The sequence below is a fragment of the Monodon monoceros genome, unplaced genomic scaffold (assembly GCF_005190385.1).
Source record: "Monodon monoceros isolate NGI ecotype Baffin Bay Population unplaced genomic scaffold, NGI_Narwhal_1 Super_Scaffold_15, whole genome shotgun sequence".
NCBI classification, from domain to species: Eukaryota; Metazoa; Chordata; class Mammalia; order Artiodactyla; family Monodontidae; genus Monodon; species Monodon monoceros.
In genome coordinates this window covers 17,609,719-17,632,234 of record NW_021703771.1, presented here as the reverse complement: position 1 = coordinate 17,632,234, position 22,516 = coordinate 17,609,719, and positions in this window count along the sequence as shown.

Here is a 22,516-nt window from a genome sequence, read left to right as displayed (position 1 = left end):
TTTGAACAAAGCTCTCAATATCAATAGCCAGTAGGAAAGTGTAAGTTAAAGTCACAATGAAATACCATAACACAGCTGTCAGAATGGCTAAATGTTTTTTAATGATACAGTAGGTCAGAGAGGGTGGGAAACAACTGAAACTCTCATACACTGCTGTTTGGAACAACTGTTTTGGAAAGTTGATTGGCAGTATCTACTAAAATGAAACTTGCAATATCTCTATGACTCAGCAATTCTACATATCTACCCCAAAGAAATGAGTGCACATGTTTACTCTAAGACACAGATCAGAATTGTCATAGCACTATTAGGTATAATAGCCCCCAACTAGAAACAATGTAAATGTCTATCAACAGTTAATGGATGAATAATTTATGACATGTTTATACTATGGAATATTTTACAGCAGTAATAAAGGATGAACTACTGGTATGCAATGACAAGGATAATTTCACAGAAATAGTGCTGAACTTAAAAAGCTGGTACAAAAGTGTACATTCTGTATTCTTCCATTTTACAAAGTTCAAAGAAAGGCAAAACTAATGTATGATGATAGAATTTTCTTTTTAAAAGGCTCCTGAATGATTCTAATGTGCATCTAGGTTTGAGAACTACTTACATGCCAGGGAGGTAACTGAGGTCCCAGGAAGTGAGGAGACTTGGCCGGGTTTTCTTGATTCCCAGCTTTGTTTTACGTGTATGAACAATACTGCCGCCTCCATTACAGAAAAATGATCCCACCAGAATTTGATTCTATGTGCAACACATGGATCCCAGATCCTAAGCTGTTTTTACAAATGTCCTCAACAAACTCACTCAGTGTAGATTGATTCCATGTGCGCCTGAGAGATGGCTTTCATTCAGGAGTGAGTGACCATTTCTGATTCTTTTTCCACAAAAATTTTTTAGATAATTTGTTATTTTATTTTTATTGAAGTATAATTGATTTACAATGTTGTGTTAGTTTCAGGTGTACAGCCCAGTGACTCAGTTATATATATACATATATATTATTTTTCAGATTCTTTTCCCTTATAGGTTATTACAAAACATTGAGTATAGTTCCCTGTGCTATACCGTAGGTCCTTGTTGGTTATCTGTTAATTTCTGTTATTTTAAAATGGCAAGCACATAAGAGTATCCATAAACATGAAGGAAGCAGAAGCAATACTTATTTCCCTCAGGTGTCATTTTACATCTCTACCTGATACTAGTTAAACCAATATTCTGATATCGGTGTTCACCTTCTTTTTCTTTTGGCTTTTTGTTCATTTTTTAATAAATTGAAATATAGTTCATGTAGAATATCATGTTAGTTTCAGGTGTACTACATAATGATTTGACATTTACATTCATTATGAAACGATCATCATAGTAAGTCTAGTAACTATCCATCCTCATACAAAATTATTACAATATTATCAACCGTATCCCTTATGCTGTATATTACACCCTGTGACTTATTTATTTTATAACTGGAGGTTTGTACCTCTTTCTGTTCATTTTAAAAATCATTTAGAAAGATTCTGAAAGGCTTAGGAAAAGGAGAATTTCAATCTCCATTGGGGAATTGAGAAACAGTTTTTGGTCTATTAAAAATGCTTATTATGTATATTTGGTGCCTTAATTCTACGTGACAAAATGATAAATGCAGAAGAACGCTCATATTCTCTGCTTTTGGCTTTAGCAAGCATTGAATGCATTCAGCTTAATAAAATTCAAGTGTTGCCAATATAAACGAAAGAGGCTGTTATCACTTTGCACCCTTAGTTATTAGCAATCATGACAGCTCAAGGAAAGTCAACTGACATTTATTTATGAAAGGATTTGAACAGTCACAGCTGAAATTCACAAATGTAGATGCAGATAACTGTGGAAAGTCACAAGAAATGGTAGGAAAGAAAAACTAGTAAGGAGAGCAAACGTAATCAGCTTTGTTGAAACAAGGAGTATTAATGGAGGTAACTCCTCAGTTTTTTACTCTTCTGAAATCTTTCTTCTCTTCTAAATTTCTCCTTCTCCTCTCTTCCTCCTCCTTCTTTGTCTTCCAGAGTGTTGTCACCTATACAAAATGCTCTGTGGAGCTTGAAATGTGTTTCCTTATTAGTTTATCTGAATCTCAACTTATTTTTTCTATTGGTGAGAACACTGGTTCTTAACCTGTAGCTTTTTTATCTCCAAGTATATCAATGGTGTTAAGTAATACCCATCCAATGCCATTTTCTTCATAGTTACCATTTCCTCATACTTCTCAACGTGCCTGATAAGTCACACCTGCTTGTGAGTTCCCTTCCACCCACAAGTCAACCATCCTAATTCATGGCCAGAGCCAAGGGCTCTCTGCTCCACCCGCCACCAGTATTGCAGTTCTCATTGCTAGCTGGGCAGCGAGTCATCCAGCTCCAAAGCCCCATCATATTATGTGTTCTTGGACCACTGCTGGTACTGTCTCAGGTTGGCTTCTCTTGATGAAACAATCAACACATGTGTAAAGGAGGGGCTGACGCAGATTGGGCATAGGGAAACGTCAGACTGTGATACAGGATGACAAAGCCTCAGCCAAGGCCCCAAGGAGCTAGAGCACATCCTGTTCATCATTGTGGTGCCCAATGAACCCTTACTGGCCCGCCAACATCAGTCACTGTATGTGGGCCTCTGGGAAGGGCTTGCCTGGAAGGAGGAGTCTGTCTGCTGCTGAGGCAAACCCAGAAGGTGCTGACAGCTCCGGCATTGAGGCCTTCCTGGAAGGGGGATTGTTTCCATCACAGAGATGCATGAGGACAGAATGCAGATTAGGTCACGTCTGAAAAGGATCCAATCCTCCAAAATGACCCCAGATTTCACTTGAAAGACTATAGGTTTCATTCAGGTCTGATCTTAATTTACAGCCCAGAGTGTGGGCCAAAACGTCTCCATTTACTTTGGGAAATACTCCCAAATCTCACTTACCTAAATACTTGGTACACTGTAAGGTCACTAAGAGGGCTTTTTAAAATGTACTTTTGAAAGAGATTTCTAGTTTGGTTTTCAAGAAAGATTATGTATGAAAAAAAGTTTTGGAGGGAAATGATATAACTCTAAAAGAGATTTAATATCAGCGGGGGAAAAGGATTAGGGAAAAAGAGAACTCATGGCATCTCACTGAAGTACGTTTGATCTTAGGCCCTGCTTTAGATATTAATTTCTGAGCTAATGAGGCTCGGCCAGACTCTCGGGATGTAGGAACCATTTTCCAAAAACATATTTAGCTTTATCCTATTTCCCTGAATCCAGACCAGGATCCTATAAATCTGTAATTTAAATTCTGTCCTGGCCATGTAAAAGGTTTAACCACTACGTTAAATCCAGTAGACAATTTAAAAATCCTAATTTAGGGGCGTTAATCCCTTTTTTTTTTTTTTTTTTCTTCCGGTGCGCGGGCCTCTCACTGGTGTGGCCTCTCCCGTTGCGGGTCACAGGCTCCAGACGCGCAGGCTCAGCGGCCATGGCTCACGGGCCCAGCCGCTCCGCAGCACGTGGGATCTTCCCGGACCGGGGCACGAACCCCTGTGCCCTGCATCGGCAGGCGGACTCTTAACCACTGCGCCACCAGGGAAGCCCCCTTTCTCTCTTGAGAGTGTTCCATGTTTGGTCTCATCACAAAAGTGAGCACCCTGTTACCACCAAGCTTTCCATCCTTGAAACAGCTCCCATTAACCAGCAGAGCAGCCTAAAGAAGAAAAATGTCCACTAAGCAGAGCATGGATGTTCTCTCAGGACACCAGAGCTTTGCTGGGAACTAATTTGAAACCAGTTTCCCATACATTAGGCTTCACAAGGTCACACTGTGCACTTTTGGTATCTGGCCGATAAGGGTATTTTCAGTAACAGTTTCAAGAACAGGAATGCTAGAATGCTAAACCATTGTTTTCGATTGTCTTACCAACTGTCAAATCAAATTCCTTTGTTTCTCTGGTGGCCAATAAGAATTGTATCAAATATTTTGTGTGTGTGTGTGATTTTAAAAATTGAAGTATAATTGACATAGAACATTATATTAGCTTCAGGTGTACAACATAATGATTCAATAGTTGTATATATCGTGAAATGATCATCACAGTAAGTGTAGTTAACATCCCTCACCATCCACAGTTACAGAACATTTTTTTCTTGTGATGAGACCTTTCCAGATCTATTCTCTTAGCACCGTCCAAGTACACTAATACATTATTATTAACTATGGTTGCCATGGTACATTACATCCCCATAGCTTATTTATTTCATAACTGGAAGTTTGTTCCTCAAAAATATTTCTTGAAATAAGAACAAAAAATACTTTTGTATTATAAATTTGGAGCTTGTGTCATTGATCAATAATCCACATACTATGGGTTGATCCTATCAATTATGTAAAAATAGAGCATCCACCTTATTGTCAGATTCACATTTCATTCAAGAAAGGTTTGGAGAGTTTATTGGGGTCTATGTCTGGGGATGAAAATAAATATTCTACTTCAGTACTAAAGGTATTCCTGGAACTCTTCCCTTTGTTCAATTAATTGATTAGGAGCAATTCAGATGCAATGTTTCCTCTTATTAAATTCATAGCACCCCAAACTTTCTTCAAACAAAGCAAGGTTAACATTTTGTTCTCAGTCCTTCAGAGTAAGTGACACTATCCAAGTTCTTCTCACTTTCTCCTATTGCTTCTTCTCCCTCTTTTATCCTCCTCAACCAGAGTGTAAGCTCCTCCAGAGCAAAAAAAAACAAGCCTTGTTTTCTATCGCCTTCATTGCCTGGCGCGAGTCCAGTAGATAAAACAGTCCCCAAGGCCTGGACAAGTGGAACTATTAAATGTAATTTTACAGTTTGGTGGGGTTGAAGCTGTAGCACATATCAGCCTGATGGGCCTATGTAATTAGTTCCTGTGAGAAGTCAGGAAAAGGAGGCGATGTCAATAAACTAGAACTCAGTCAGCAAAAGTGACCCATGTCAGCATGTAATTCCCCTTCCTCGTCCTCCACTGTCACCATTCAGCCATCTTTTCCACACTGATGGTCACCATCTGGCAGTCATCTCTTCCCACCTCTGCCCTCCAGCCAAAGGACTCAGGTTGATCAAATTGTCAGTGGGGAGAGAATGAAGGAATGGCCCTTCACAGCATAACTAGCCCTGAGCCCCACACCTCTGTAGGAATCACCTTCATAGTAACAGATGAAACCACAGGCCTCTGAAGCTGCTGGGGGCCTCAGAGTTCTCCAGAAGCCTGCTGCTAAAAATAAGTGTTAGATAGAAATGCAGACTCTCAAGCCCTGCTCCCTTCCTACTGAACCAGAATTGGAGGTTTAACAAGATCCCCAAGTCATCTGCATACACAATAAAGTCTGAAAAGCACTAGAATATGCTTCATTATGTATACCAGAAAGCTGAGCCCGGGAGAAGCCAGGTACCTAAATAAAATGCATCAGGACAGATTTGTAGATCAATTCATTCATTGATCCTGGAGAAACAATAACAGGAAAGTGTACAACACATTAGTAAAAGCAGGGCTTTGGCTCCTTACAAAAGACTTTACCATCAATTGAACAAGAAATCCAATTGTGTGACAATACTTCGGAGTGTATCACAGCAGTTCATTAACATTTCTAAGCACCATCATAAGGACTATACAGTAAATACTTGCATTAAATTAAATTAAAAAGTGTTTTCTTTTTTAACTTTTTATTTTATAGTGGAGTATAGCCGATTAACAATGTTGTGATAGTTTCAGGTGCACAGACATACATATGCACGTATCCATTCTCCCCCCAAATCCCCTCCCATCCAGGCTGCCACATAACACTGGGCAGAGTTCCCTGTTCTATACAATAGGTCCTTGTTGGTTATCCATTATAAATACAACCGTGTTTATTTATTTGTTTGTTGCTTTGTTTTGTTTTTACCTGAGCTGGGTCATACAAGTGCTAAAAGACATTTCTTTGTCTTTAGGCAAGATTTTTGTAGTTTCTAGGATTCCTAAGGTTGTTACTCCCCTTCATCCTTGACTTTTCTACCTGGTCTATTATTTCACCTCCAGCCACGTGCAGATCCCTATTTTTTAATTACTTGTTAATAAAAGGTAATATATGCCCTACATGGAAAATACAAGAGAATATCTCAAAGACTAGAAATTACCTAGAGTTCCAACCCAAGAGAAACACAGTTAACATGGGAAATGTATTTTCTTCCAACTTTTTAATGTAGTTAAAATGATACTGTATTTATAGGTTGGTATAATGATTTATTTTAAATTAAGAAAAAGAGTATTATCAGGTTATTACCTGGAACGTAATCAAAACTTCATATAGGAGACCTTCAAGATGGCGGAGGAGTACGATGTGGAGATCACCTTCCTCCCCACAAATACATCAGAAATACATCTACACGCGGAACTGCTCCTATAGAACACCCACTGAACGCTGGCAGAAGACTTCAGACCTCCCAAAAGGCAAAAAAGTCCCCACGTACCTGGGTAGGGCAAAAGAAAAAAGAATAAACAGAGACAAAAGAATAAGGTTGGGACCCGCACCGGTAGGAGGGAGCTGTGAAGGAGGAAAAGTTTCCACACACTAGAAGCCCCTTCGCGGGCGGAGACTGCGGGTGGCGGAGGGGGAAGCTTCAGAGCCGCGGAGGAGAGCACAGCAACGGGGGTGCGGAGGTAAAAGCGGAGAGATTCCCGCACAGAGGATCGGTGCCGACCGAAACACCAGCCCGACAGGCTTGTCTGCTCACCCGCCGGCGCAGGCGGGGCTGGGAGCTGAGGCTCAGGCTTCGGTCGGAGCGACGGGGAGGGGACTGGGGTTGGCGGCGTGAACACAGCCTGAAGAGGGTTAGTGCGCCATGGCTGGCCGGGAGGGAGTCCGGGGAAAAGTCTGGACTTGCCGAAGAGTCAAGAGACTTTTTCTTACCTCTTTGTTTCCTGGTGCGCGAGGACAGGGGATTAAGAGCGCTGCTTAAAGGAGCTCCAGAGACGGGCACGAGCCGCGGCTAACAGCGCGGACCACAGAGACAGGCATGAGACGCTAAGGCTGCTGCTGCCGCCACCAAGAAGCCTGTGTGTGAGCACAGGTCACTATCCACAACCCCCTTCCGGGGAGCCTGTGCAGCTCGCCATTGCCAAGGTCCCGGGATCCAGGGACAACTTACCTGGGAGAACGCACGGCGCGCCTCAGGCTGGTGCAACGTCATGCCGGCCTCTGCCGCCGTGGGCCCGCCCCTCACGCCGTGCCCCTCCCTCCCGCCGGCCTGAGTAAGCCAGAGCCCCCGAAGCAGCTGCTCCTTTAACCTCATCCTGTCTGAGTGAAGAACAGACGCCCTCAGGCGACCTACGCGCAGAGGCGGGGCCCAATCCAAAGCTGAGCCCCGGGAGCTGTGAGAACAAAGAAAAGAAAGGGAAATTGCTCTCAGCAGCCTCAGGAGCAGCGGATTAAAGCTCCACAATCAACTTGATGTACCCTGCATCTGTGGAATACCTGAATAGACAACGAATCATCCCAAATTGAGGAGGTGGACTTTGGGAGCAAGATTTATGATTTTTTCCCCTTTTCCTCTTTTTGTGAGTGTGTATGTGTATGCTTTTGTGTGTGATTTTGTCTGTATAGCTTTGCTATTACCATTGGTCCTAGGGTTCTGTCGGTTTTTTTTTTTTTTTAGTATAGTTTTTAGTGCTTGTTATCATTGGAGGATTTGTTTTTTGGTTTGGTTGCTCTCTTCTTTCTTTTTTTTATTACTTTTTTATCTCTAATAATTATTTTTTATTTTAATAACTTTATTTTGTTTTATTTTACTTTTTTTCTTTCTTTGTTTTCTCCCTTTTATTCTGAGCCGTGTGGATAACAAGGTCTTGGTGCTCCGGCTGGGTGTCAGGCCTGTGCCTCTGAGGTGGGAGAACTGAGATCAGAACATTGGTCCATCAAAGACCTCGCAGCTCCACGTAATATCAAACAGCGAAAATCTCCCAGAGATCTGCATCTCAACACCAACACCCAGCTCCACTCAACAACCAGCAAGCTACAGTGCTGGACACCATATGCCAAACAACTAGCAAGACAGGAACACAGCCATACCCATTAACAGAGAGGCTGCCTAAAATCATAATAAGATCAAAGACACCCCAAAACACACCACCGGACGTGGACCTGCACACCAGAAAGACAAGATCCAGTCTCATCCACCAGAACACAGGCACTAGTTAACTCCACCAGGAAGCCTACACAACCCACCAATCCAAACTTAGCCACTGGGGGCAGACACCAAAAACAACGGGAAATACGAACCTACAGCCTGCGAAAAGGAGACCCCAAACATAGTAAGTTAAGCAAAATGACAAAGCAGAGAAACACAGAGCAGATGAAGGATCAAGGTAAAAACCCACCAGACCTAACAAATGAAGAGGAAATAGGCAGTTTACCTGAAAAAGAATTCAGAGTACTGATAGTAAACATGATCCAAAATCTTGGAAACAGAATGGAGAAAATACAAGAAGTGTTTAACAGGGACCTAGAAGAACTAAAGAGCAAACAAACATTGGTGAAAAACACAGGAAATGAAATTAAAAATGCTCTAGAAGGAATCAATAGCAGAATAACTGAGGCAAAAGAACGGATAAGTGACCTGGAAGATAAAATAGTGGAAATAACTACTGCAGAGTAGAATAAAGAAAAAAGAATGAAAAGAATTCAGGACAGTCTCAGAGACCTCTGAGACAACATTAAACGCACCAACATTCAAATTATAGGGTTCCCAGAAGAAGAGGACAAAAAGAAAGGAACTGAGAAAATATTTGAAGAGATTATAGTTGGAAACTTCCCTAATATGGAAAACGAAATAGTTAATCAAGTCCAGGAAGCACAGAGTGTCCCATACAGGATAAATCCAAGGAGAAACACGCCAAGACACATATTAATCAAGCTATCAAAAATTAAATACAAAGAAAAAATATTAAAAACAGCAAGGGAAAAACAACAAAAAACATACAAGGAAATCCCCATAAGGATAACAGCTGATCTTTCAGCAGAAACTCTACAAGCCAGAAGGGAGTGGTAGGACATATTAAAAGTGATGAAAGGTGAAAACCTACACCCAAGATTACTCTACCCAGCAAGGATCTCATTCAGATTTGACGGAGAAATTAAAACCTTTACAGACAAGCAAAAGCTAAGAGAATTCAGCACCACCAACCAGCTTTACAACAAATGCTAAAGGAACTTCTCTAGGCAGGAAACACAAGAGAAGGACCTACAATAACAAACCCAAAACAATTAAGAAAATGGTAATAGGAACATACATATCGATAATTACCTTAAATGTAAATGGATTAAATGCTCCAACCAAAAGACATAGACTGGCTGAATCAATACAAAAACAACACCCATATATATGCTGTCTACAAGAGACCCACTGCAAACCTAGGGACACATACAGACTGAAAGTGAGGGGATGTAAAAAGATATTCCATGCAAACGGAAATCAAAAGAAAGCTAGAGTAGCAATTCTCATATCAGACAAAATAGACTTTAAAATAAAGACTATTACAAGAGACGAAGAGGGACACTACATAATGATCAAGGGATCGATCCAAGAAGAAGATATAACAATTGTAAATATTTATGTACCCAACATAGGAGCACCTCAATATATAAGGCAAATGCTTTATGTATAAACAGCCATAAAAGGGGAAATCGACAGTAACACAGTCATAGTAGGGAACTTTAACACCCCACTTTCACCAATGGACAGATCATCCAAATTGAAAATCAGGAAACACAAGCTTTAAATGATACATTAAACAAGATGGACTTAATTGATACTTATAGGGCATTCCATCCAAAAACAACAGAATACACTTTCTTCTCAAGTCCTCATGGAACACTCTCCAGGAAAGATCATATCTTGGATCACAAATCAAGCCTTGGTAAATTTAAGAAAATTGAAATTGTATCAAGTATCTTTTCCAACCACAACGCTATGAGAGAGATATCAATTACAGGAAAATATTGTAACAAATACAAACACATGGAGGCTAAACAATACACTACTTAATAACCAAGAGATCACTGAAGAAATCAAAGAGGAAATAAAAAAATACCTAGAAACAAATGACAATGAAAACACGATGACCCAAAACCTATGGGATGCAGCAAAAGCAGTTCTAAGAGGGAAGTTTATAGCAATACAATCTTACCTTGAATCAAGAAACATCTCAAATAAGCAACTTAACCTTACACCTAAAGCAATTAGAGAAAGAAGAACAACAAACCCCCAAAGTTAGCAGAAGGAAAGTAATCATAAAGATCAGATCAGAAATAAATGAAAAAGAAATGAAGGAAACAATACCAAAGATCAATAAAACTAAAAGCTGGTTCTTTGAGATGATAAACAAAATTGATAAACCACTAGCCAGACTCATCAAGAAAAAAAAGGTAGAAGACTCAAATCAATAGAATTAGAAATGAAAAAGGAGAAGTAACAACTGACACTGCAGAAATACAAAGGATCATGAGAGGTTACTACAAACAACTCTATGCCAATAAAATGGAAAACCTGGAAGAAATGGACAAATTCTTAGAAACGCACAACCTTCTGAGACTGAATCAGGAAGAAATAGAAAATATAAACAGACAAATCACAAGCACTGAAATTTAAACTGTGATTAAAAACCTTCCAACAAACAAAAGCCCAGGACCAGATGGCTTCACAGGCGAATTCTATCAAACATTTAGAGAAGAGCTAACACTTATGCTTCTCAAACTCTTCCAAAATATAGTAGAGAGAGGAACACTCCCAAACTCTTTCTACGAGGCCACCATCACTCTGATACCAAAACCAGACAAAGATGTCACAAAGAAAGAAAACTACAGGCCAATATCACTGATGAACATAGATATAAAAATCCTCTCAACAAAATACTAGCAAACAGAATCCAACAGCATATTAATAGGATCATATACCATGATCAAGTGGGGTTTATCCCAGGAATGCAAGGATTCTTCAATATATGCAAATCAATCAATGTGATACACCATATTAAGATATTGAAGAATAAAAACCATATGTTCATCTCAATAGATGCAGAAAAAGCTTTTGACAAAATTCAACACCCATTTATGATAAAAACCCTCCAGAAAGTGGGCATAGAGCGAACTTATTTCAACATAATAAAGGCCATATATGACAAACCCACAGCCAACATCATCCTCAATAGTGAAAAACTGAAACCATTTCCACTAAGACCAGGAACAAGACAAAGTTGCCCACTCACCACTATTATTCAACACTGTTTTGGAAGTTTTAGCCACAGCAATCAGAGAATAAAAAGAAATAAAAGGAATCCAAATCGGAAAAGAAGAAGTAAAACTGTTACTGTTTGCAGATGACATGATACTATAAAGAGAGAATCCTAAAGACTCTACCAGAAAACTAGTAGAGCTAATCAATGAATTTGGTAAACTTGTAGGATACAAAATTAATGCACAGAAATCTCTTGCATTCCTATACACTAATGATGAAAAATCTGAAAGTGAAATTAAGGAAACACTCCCATTTACCATTGCAACCAAAAGAATAAAATACCTAGGAATAAACCTACCAAAGGAGACAAAACACCTCATGCAGAAAATATAAGACACTGATGAAAGAAATTAAAGAGGATACAAACAGATGGAGAGATATACCATGTTCTTGGATTGGAAGAATCAACATTGTGAAAATGACTATACTACCTAAAGCAATCTACAGATTCAGTGCAATCCCTATCAAACTACCACTGGCATTTTTCACAGAACCAGAACAAAAAATTTCACAATTTGTGTGGAGACACAAAAGACCCCAAATAGCCAAAGCAATCTTGAGAAAGAAAAATGGAGCTGGAGGAATCAGGCTCCCAGAATTCAGACTCTACTACAAAGCTACAGTAATCAAGACAGCCTGGTACTGGCACAAAAACAGAAATACAGAGCAATTGAACAGGATAAAAGCCCAGAGATAAGCCTACTCACATATGGTCACCTTATCTTTGATAAAGGAGGCAAGAATATATAATGGAGAAAAGACAGCCTCTTCAATAAGTGGTGCTGGGAAAACTGGACACCTACATGTAAAAGAATGAAATTAGAACACTCCCTAACACCATACACAAAAATAAACTCAAAATGGATTAAAGACCTAAATGTAAGGCCAGACACTATAAAACTCTTAGAGGAAAACATAGGCAGAACACTTTATGAGATAAATCACAGCAAGACCCTTTTTGACCCACCTCATAGAGAAATGGAAATAAAAACAAAAATAAACAAATGGGACCTAATGGAACTTAAAAGCTTTTGTACAACAAACGAAACCGTAAACAAAACGAAAAGACAACCCTCAGAATGGGAGAAAATATTGGCAAATGAAGCAACTAACAAAGGATTAACCTCCAAAATTTACAAGCAACTCATGCAGCTCAATATCAAAAAACAAACAACCCAATCCAAAAATGGGCAGAAGACCTAAAGACACATTTCTCCAAAGAAGATATACAGATTGCCAACAAACACATGAAAGGATGCTCAACATCACTAATCATTAGAGAAATGCAAATCAAAACTACAATTGGATATCACCTCACACCAGTCAGAATGGCCATCATCAAAAAATCTACAAACAATAAATGCTGGAGAGGGTGTGGAGAAGAGGGAACCCTCTTGCACTGTTGGTGGGAAGGTAAATTGATACAGCCACCGTGGAGTACAGTATGGAGGTTCTTTAAAAACCTAAAAATAGAAGTACCATACGACCCAGAAATCCAACTACGGGGCATATACCCTGAGAAAACCATAATTCAAAAAGAGACATGTACCACAATGTTCATTGCAGCACTATTTACAATCGCCAGGACATGGAAGCAACCTAAGTGTCCATTGACAGATGAATGGTAAAGGAGACATGGTACATATATACAATGGAATATTATTCAGTCATAAACAGAAACGAAATTGAGTTATGTGTAGTGAGGCTGATGGACCTAGAGTCTGTCATACAGAGTGAAGTAAGTCAGAAAGAGAAAAACAAATACGGTATGCTAACACATATATATGGAATCTAAAAAAAAAAAAAAAAGGTTATGAAGAACTAGGGGCAGGACGGGAATAAAGATGCAGATCTACTAGAGAATGGACTTGAGGACACAGGGAGGGGGAAGGGTAAGCTGGGACGAAGTGCCAGAGTGGCAAGGACTTATATATATTACCAAATGTAAAATAGATAGCTAGCGGGAAGAAGCTGCATAGCACAGGGAGATCACCTCGTGCTTTGTGACCACCTAGAGGGGTGGGATAGGGAGGGTGGTAGGGACGGAGACGCAAGAGGGAAGAGATATGGGGATATATGTATATGTATAGCTGTTTCACTTTGTTATACAGCAGAAACTAACACATGATTGTAAAGCAATTATACTCCAATAAAGATGTTAAATAAATAAAGGCCACCTTGGATGCTGCCTACCAAAAAAAAATACTTCATATAATCGTACTCTATAGTCATAAAGTAATAAGATCCTTCATAATCATAACCTTAATGATTACATAATATTTTATTGGACACCATAATTTACTTAACCATTGTTTCATTACCAGACACTTAAATTATTGGCAATTTTTACTTTTCAGATAAAGAGGTGAAAATCATCATTGTGAATAAAATTTTGTTCATGCTTTGGCATAGAATCATTACAAAACTCTTGATACAGACTGCCAAACTGATTACCAATTCTTTACAAGACTGATCATCTCATCAGAACCTCACAGATACTTAAGGTATTTATTAATTTGATTGGGGAAGATCAAATTTCATAGTGTGAACAGAAAATTTTAAATTTATATTGTATTGGGTTGGCCAAAAATTTCATTTCGGTTTTTCCGTAAGATCTTATTGTAAAACCCCAACGAAATTTTTGGCCAACCCAATATTTCTTCTTTGGTGAATAATTCATTTTTTCCAATGTTCATTTATCTACTGACGTTCATAGCATTTTTCTCACTGATTTGTATGGGGTAGTTATAGATATTGTCTTTATTTGGATCTATGTTGCAAATTTTTTTATTGTAGCCATTTTAATGTACAGGAATTTTTTAAACAAAATTTTATATAGCCAAATCTATCTTTTGCTTACTATATCTTTTGTTTGCTTCTAGGCTTAGAAAATATTCTCCTGCTCAGAGATACACTATTTATTTCTATTATTGTCTAGTTATCTTCTGTCTTGACTTTTAGATTCAACAGTTTATTCCGTCTGGAACTGATTTTGGTGTGTGTTATGAGATGAGAATATAAAGGAATTTTTCCAAATTATGAACCACTTGTTTCAATACAATTTACTGAATCTTTTTGTTTTGTACTCAATTATTATACCACACACACATATAATATACATAATTATTTAATATATAAAAATATTCTATTGTCTGTTCTGAGCTATATATTCTTGAGTGGGAAACACTATTTTTACTATTGTGACTTTATGGTATGTTCACATACGTGATTGACAACTCTTTTCTTGCTGTTTTTCTAAGTTTTTCTATATATTTTCCTGTATTTTCAATATAGGATTTTAATTGTTAATTTCTAATATTCTATTATGGTGAGAGGATTTGGTGGATGTTGCAGTAATTTTTTGAAATTTACGGGAATTCCTTTTTGCCTTGTAAAGGGTCAATTTTGTAAATGTTTGATGTGGGCTTGTCTGATAGAAAGGTACAGAATTCTCTCTATACGTCCATTAAATCAAACTTGTTATTATATTTTTTAGATCTTCCATATTCTTACTAATTTTATGTCTGCTTGATTTACAAATTTTTGAAAGCTATGTTAAATAAACCGCTATGACTGTGGAGTTATCAAATTGGCTTACTATTTCTTAGGTTTTTTTTTTATGTATTTCGTGGCTATGTGGTTAAATACAAGTTTATGATCAATGTTCGTGCTGGTTTTTTCTTTGTATTGTTATGCCATGTCTCTTGATTTCAATTAGTACTTCAGTTCATATTCAGTTCATATTCACAGTTTCAATTTCATTACTTGTGATTGGTCTGTTCATATTGTCTATTTCTTCCTGGTTCAGTCTTGGAAGGTTATACATTTCTAAGAATTTGTCCATTTCTTCCAGGTTGTCCATTTTATTGGCATAGAGTTGCTTGTAGTAGTGTTTTATGATGCTTTGTATTTCTGCGGTGTCCATTGTAACTTCTCCTTTTTTATTCCTAATTTTACTGATTTGAGTCCTCTCCTTCTTTTTCTTGATGAGTCTGGCTACAGGTCTCTTAATTTTGTTTATCTTCTCAAGAAGCAGCTTTTAGTTTTATTGTTTCCATTTCATTTGTTTCTGCTCTGACCTTTATGATTTCTTTCCTTCTACTAACTTTGAGTTTTGTTTGTTCTTTTTGCTCTATTTCCTTTAGGTGTAAGGTTAGGTTGGTTATTTGAGATTTTTCTTGTTTCTTGTGGCAGAATTGTATTGCTATAAACTTCCCTCTTAGAACTGCTTTTGCTGCATCCCATAGGTTTTGGATCATCGTGTTTTCATTGTCATTTGTCTCTAGGTAATTTTTGATTTCCTCAGCGATCTCTTGGTTGTTTAGTAACATGTTGTTTAGCCTCCATGTTTTTGTGTTTTTTACGTTTTTTTCCCTGTAATTGATTTCTAATCTCAGCGTTGTGGTCAGAAAAGATGCTTGATATGATTTCAATTTTCTTAAATTTACCAAGGCTTGATTTGTGACCCAAGATGTGATCTATCCTCGAGAATGTTCCATGTGCACTTGAGAAGAAAGTGTAATCTGCCATTTTCAGATGGAATGTCCTATAAATATCAATTAAATCTATCTTGTCATTTAAAGGTTGTGTTTCCTTACTAATTTTCTGTCTGGATGATCAGTCAGTTGGTGTAAATGAGGTGTTAAAGTCCACCACTATTATTGTGTTACTGTCGATTTCCTCTTTTGCAGCTGTTAACATTTGCTTTATGTATTGCGGTGCTTCTATGTTGGGTGCATATATATTTATAATTGTTATATCTTCTTCTGCGATTGATCCCTTGAGCATTATGTAGTGTCCTTCCTTGTCTCTTGTATCATTCTTTATTTTAAAGTCTATTTTACCTGGTACGAGTATTGCTACTTCAGCTTTTTTTGATGTCCATTTGCATGGAACATCTTTTTCCATCCTCTCACTTTCAGTCTGTATGTGTCCCTAGGTCTGAACTGGGTCTCTTGTAGACAGCATATATATGGGCATTGTTTCTGTATCCATTCAGCCAGCCTGTGTCTTTTGGTTGGAGCATTTAATCCATTCACATTTAAGGTAATTATTGATATGTATGTTCCTATTACCATTTTCTTAATTGTTTGGGGTTTGTTTTTGTAGGCCCTTTTCTTCTCTTGTGTTTCCCACTTAGAGAGGTTCCTTTAGCATTTGTTGTAGAGCTGGTTTGGTGGTACTGAATTCTCTTAGCTTTTGCTTCTCTGTAAAGATTTTGATTTCTCCATTGAATCTGAATGAGATCCTTGCTGGATAGAGTAATCTTGGTTGTAGGTTCTTCCCTTTTGTCACTTTAAATATATCATGCCACTCCCTTCTGGCTTGTAGAGTTTCTGCTGAGAAATCAGCTGTTAACCTTATGGGAGTTCCCTTGTATGTTGTCATTTTTCCCTTGTTGCTTTCAATAATTTCTCTTTGTCTTTAATTTTGGTCAATTTGATTACTCTGTGTCTCAGTGTGTTTCTCCTTGGGTTTATCCTGCCTGCGTCTCTCTCCACTTCCTGGACTTGGATGGCTATTTCCTTTCCCATGTTAGGGAAGTTTTTGACTATAATCTCTTCAAATATTTTCTTGGGTCCTTTCTCTCTCTCTTCTTCTGGGACCTCTATAATGCGCATTTTGGTGCATTTAATGTTGTCCCAAAGGCCTCTTAGGTTGTCTTCATTTCTTTTCATTCTTTTTTCTTATGTTCTGCAGCAGTGAATTCCACCATTCGCTCTTCCAGGTCACTTATCTGTTCTTCTGCCTCAGTTATTGTGCTATTGATTCCTTCTAGTATATTTTTCATTTCAGTTATTGCATTATTCATCTCTGTTTGTTTGTTCTTTAATTCTTCTAGGTCTTTGTTAATCATTTCTTGCATCTTCTCGATCTTTGCCTCCATTCTTTTTCCAAGGTCCTGAATCATCTTCACTGTCATTATTCTGAATACTTTTTCTGGAAGTTTGGCTATCTCCACTTCATTCAGTTGCTTTTCTGGGGTTTTATCGTGTTCCTTCATCTGGTATATAGTCCTCTGCCTTTTCATTTTGTCTATCTTTCTGTGAATGTGTTTTTTGTTCCACGGGCTGCAGGATTGTAGTTCTTCTTCTTTAGTGCCCTTTTTGAATTGATATTCTTCATACCCCCTTTTTCCTCCTCTGCTGATTTGTAAGCTATAGATTGTATTTCTGCCTTTTTGGTGATTACTCGTAAATGTTTACATATATGCAAATAATTCTAACAAAGTCTACTTTTTTAGTACTTCTATCTTCCTCTCAAATATCAGATTCTCATTGTAATTTACCTATTCAGCCATCCCATCTACAATCATGTTACTGTTATCTAGAATTTCATTTTTCCTTCTTAAAGGCAAAATTTTTATGTTTTAATAGTCAATTACATTTAAGAGGTCCTTTTATCATTTTCTGAGCTAACAATTGTTTCCTCATTCCATGTCTCCACTCTTTATTTATTTATTTTTTTTGCGGTACATGCGCCTGTCACTGTTGTGGCCTCTCCCGTTGCGGAGCACAGGCTCCCGATGCGCAGGCTCAGCGGCCATAGTTCACGGGCCTAGCTGCTCCGCGGCATGTGGGATCCTCCTGGACCAGGGCACAAATCCATGTCCCCTGCATCGGTAGGCGGACTCTCAACCACTGTGCCACCAGGGAAGCCCCATGTCTCCACTCTTAATCCAGTGTTATTAATACGTGTATAATTTAGAAAAAGTCTGAAGGGGGTAAACTCTTTCTGAGTATGTCTTTCTTCTTTTCATTTTACCTCACTTTTTAATAATAGTTTTGCCACATAAACAATTTGAATTTGGCAGCTATGTTCCTTTAGCACTTTAATGATATTATCCTATCATTTTCTACCATCCATGGCTGCTGAGGAAAAATTTGTTACCAGTTTCAAAGTATTTCCTTTCAATATAATTTACCTTTTTCCCTTGGTAGCTTTATTATAAATAAGTAATCTTATTTTTTCTTTGATGTTCAACAGTATCACCATGATACATCTCACTTTGAATTTATTTTACCTGCTTGCTATTCATAGTGTACTTTTGTTATGAGAACTCACTTTTTCTTTTTCAGCTCAGCTATTATTTCTTCAAATGTCATTTTTCCTCTATTCTCTTCTTCTGGAACTTCTATTAGACATGTGTTAGAGCTGCTATACATAAGCTACTGTCTCAACTGCTCTTTCATATACCTCATCTCTCTTTCACTCTGAGCAAACGCTTCAGTACCATCTTTCAATATGCTAATTCTCTCTTTGACTAGGTCCAACCTAGAGGTTATCCTACTTTTAGAGTTTTTCATTTCAATGACTATCCCTTATTTTCATAATTTTTGAATGTTTATTTTCTCATGTCTGTTTAATTTTTGCCTTATCACATTTTTTTTTTTTTTTTTTTTTTGCCGTACGCGGGCCTCTCACTGTTGGGGCCTCTCCCGTTGTGGAGCACAGGCTGTGGATGCGTAGGCTCAGTGGCCATGGCTCATGGGCCCAGCCGCTCCGCGGCATGTGGGATCCTCCCAGACCGGGGCACGAACACGTGTCCCCTGCATCGGCAGGCAGACTCAACCACTGCACCACCAGGGAAGCCCACCTTATCACATTTTGATTGTTTTTTTCGTTGTTATTCAGATTCCTTCATTTAGCTCTTAGAGACTTCTACATATATTCATTTTGAAGTTGTTGTCTAACTGATACGAAATACTGTTTTAATCTGAGGTTAATCTGTGTCCCATTGTTGATTTTGTAAGATGGCCTTCTGAGATCAAATTTCTTGATGCACTGTAGAGGTTTGGCCATATTTCTGAAATTAAATTTCCTCATGTATGGTAAAATTTTGGTTTGTAGACTCATTTTGAATACAAAGTTTTTCAGTTTCATTTTTTCTCAATCTCTTAGCTATTTATTTGCTTTTTGTATTACATTTCATCTAGAATTTCTATATGTTTGAAATGGGTGGGATGGGGAAATAGGTTCTCACCAGTTAATTCTGTCATGTGTCATCTCTTTTTCTTTATTAATACTAAGGTAAATTCCTCCAAACATCACAGAGATTGTGTTTAGAGATGTTAAAACTTTAAATTAATTTGGGAAGAATTGATACCATATTAGACTTTCCAACCAAGAACAAGGACCTTGTGAATTTCTATTTGGTCAGGTCTTCTTTTCTGTCTCTCAGTAAACTTTCATATTCTAATGCCTTCTGGAATAGTTAAATCTATAGTACTCAAAAAAGTTCTTTTTATTTATTTATTTTTTGATGAACAACAGAGCAATAGATTTTATTACACTTGTCTTAGTGATTCGTATTTTAACATTACAAAAATGTATGTCCCCTTTTAAAAAATTCAGATAATACAAATATGCACAAACTAAAGGGCATACATTATTTCCTTCTTCTCCAGTCCCTTGTTCTTTCCTAGAATTAATTCTTTTATTTTATTTTTTAAAACATCTTTATTGGAGTATAATTGCTATACAATATTGTGTTAGTTTCTGCTGTATAACAAAGTGAATCAGCTATATGTATACATACATCCCCTTATCCCCTCCCTCTTGTGCCACCCTCCCACCCTCCCTATCCCACCCCTCTAGGTGGTCACAAAGCACCGAGCTGATCTCCCTGTGCTATGTGGCTGCTTCCCACTAGCTATTTATTTTACATTTAGTAGTGTATATATGTCAATGCTACTCTCTCACTTTGTCCCAGCTTACCCTTCCCCCTCCCTGTGTCCTCAAGTCCATTCTCTACATCTGCATCTTTATTCCTGTACTGTCCCTAGGTTCTTCAGAACCATTTTTTTTAGATTCCATATATATGTGTTAGCATACGGTATTTGTTTTTCTCTTTCTGACTTACTTGGTTCTGTATGACAGACTCTAGGTCCATCACCTCACTACAAATAACTTAATTTTGTTTCTTTTTATGGCTGAGCAATATTCCATTGTATATATGTGCCACATCTTCTTTATCCATTCATCTGTTGATAGACACTTAGGTTGCTTCCATGTCCTGGCTATTGTAAACAGTGCTGCAATGAACATTGTGGTACATGACTCTTTTTGAATTATGGTTTTCTCAGGGTATATGTCTAGTAGTAGGATTGCTGGGTCATATGGTAACTCTATTTTTAGTTTTTTAAGGAACCTCCATACTGTTCTCCATAGTGGCTGTATCAATTTACATTCCCACCAACAGTGCAAGAGGATTCCCTTTTCTCCACACCCTCTCCAGCATTTATTTTTTGTAGATTTTTTGATGATGGCCATTCTTACTGGTATGTGGTGATACCTCATTGTGGTTTCGATTTGCATTTTTCTAATGATTAGTGATGTTGAGCAGACTTTCACATTTTGGTGGCAATCTGTATATCTTCTTTGGAGAGATGTCTGTTTAGGTCTTCTGCCCATTTTGGGGTTGGGTTGTTTGTTTTTTTGATATTGAGCTGCATGAGCTGCTTGTATGTTTTGGAGATTAATCCTTTGTCAGTTGCTTCATTTGCACATATTTTCTCCCATTCTGAGGGTTGTCTTTTCATCTTGTTTATGGTTTCCTTTGCTGTGCAAAAGCTTTTAAGTTTCATTAGGTCCCATTTGTATATTTTTGTTTTTATTTCCATTTCACTAAGAGGTGGGTCAGAAAGGATCTTGCTGTGATTTATGTCATAGAACGTTCTGCCTATATTTTCCTCTAAGAGTCAAAACAGTTCTTGATCAATGTTGCTAACTTAAGATTCCTAGAATGTATCCAGTACGCAGGAACATTCAGACTTGAGGTGATATTTCTCCTCATTCCCTACAAGGTCTCTTCTATCAATTAATACCACTCGTTATTTGTTTTTTACTGTGTAAGGATGCTATCATCAGTGCTTCATGCTCTGTGAGGACATGAGTCCATTTCTCTCCCTGGGATTGCTAGCTGTTCTGATAATTTAGAGCTACGTCTTCTTGGACTCATTTCCTACAGTCATCTGTTTCCTTTTTCAAGGACAATGTCAAAGCCCAAGGCCAGAAACACATGGCCATAAGCCAAGAACAGAAGTGCTCTATAAGCTAGAGCAGCAGAGGTAGTTGATGGAAGGTGTGTGGGTGTGAGTGTGTGTGTATTTGTCCATATTAAGGACACCTGCTTATAAGTCTCCAGAGAAAAGAATTGTTTCTCATAATTGTTGAGCTCTACTTCCCCTCTGTTGCATATTGTTGATTATAAAGTATTTGTTCTGAATACTAATTATCTGGTGGGGGGTGGGGGGAACTATAGCAATCCAAGAAATAAATATACCATTATGTTCATATTTAATCCATTTAAATTTGACTGTTTATTTATTTAGCAACGGGAACTTCCAAATGTTTTTGAGTACCAGCATGTCATGCTTGAACCTAATTAACTCCTTTCATTTTAATTTACTTATGTTATGTCTGCTATCTTCAAAAGAAATGTCACTTGGCCTACCACTCACCAAGGAAAAATAGATTTAAAATATAGATAGTTTGTTCTGAGATTTGCCCATAAAACATTTACAAAATGGAATAATTTCTGAACTGCTGACAAACAATATCCTATATTTGATATATGTGTGTACATAAATAATGCTTTCTTTCAAAATTAAAATCCTAAACAAATATCGTATATTAATGCATATATGTGGAATCTAGAAAAATGGTACAGATGAACCAGTTTGCAAGGCAGAAATAGAGACACAGATGTAGAGAACAAACATATGCACACCAAGGGAGGAAAGTGGGGGTGGGGTGGGGGGATGAACTGGGAGATTGGGATTGACATATATACACTAATATGTTTAAAATAGGTAACTAATAAGAACCTGCTGTAGAGCACAGGGAACTCCACTTTGCTGTACAGTAGAAACTAATACAACATTGTAAAACAACCATACCCCAATTAAAATAAAAATCTGGGGCAAAAAAATAACAAAGGAAAGTTTAGTACTTCATAAATCCAAAAAAAGAAAATCCTAAACAGTATCAAAATTTCAAGATCTACAAAATTCCTGTTGACAACAATAACAACAAAGAAAACCAAATCAAAACGAAACAAAATGTCATTAGATCAGAAGGACTAAACCATATTGTCTTGAAATGAAATGTGTGCTAGGTGGGTCATCTCTTTAGGCACCAGAAAATCAATTTCCCATAAGATAAAATAGTTTCAATCAAGCATTTTTTTCTTTTTTTTAAAATTTAT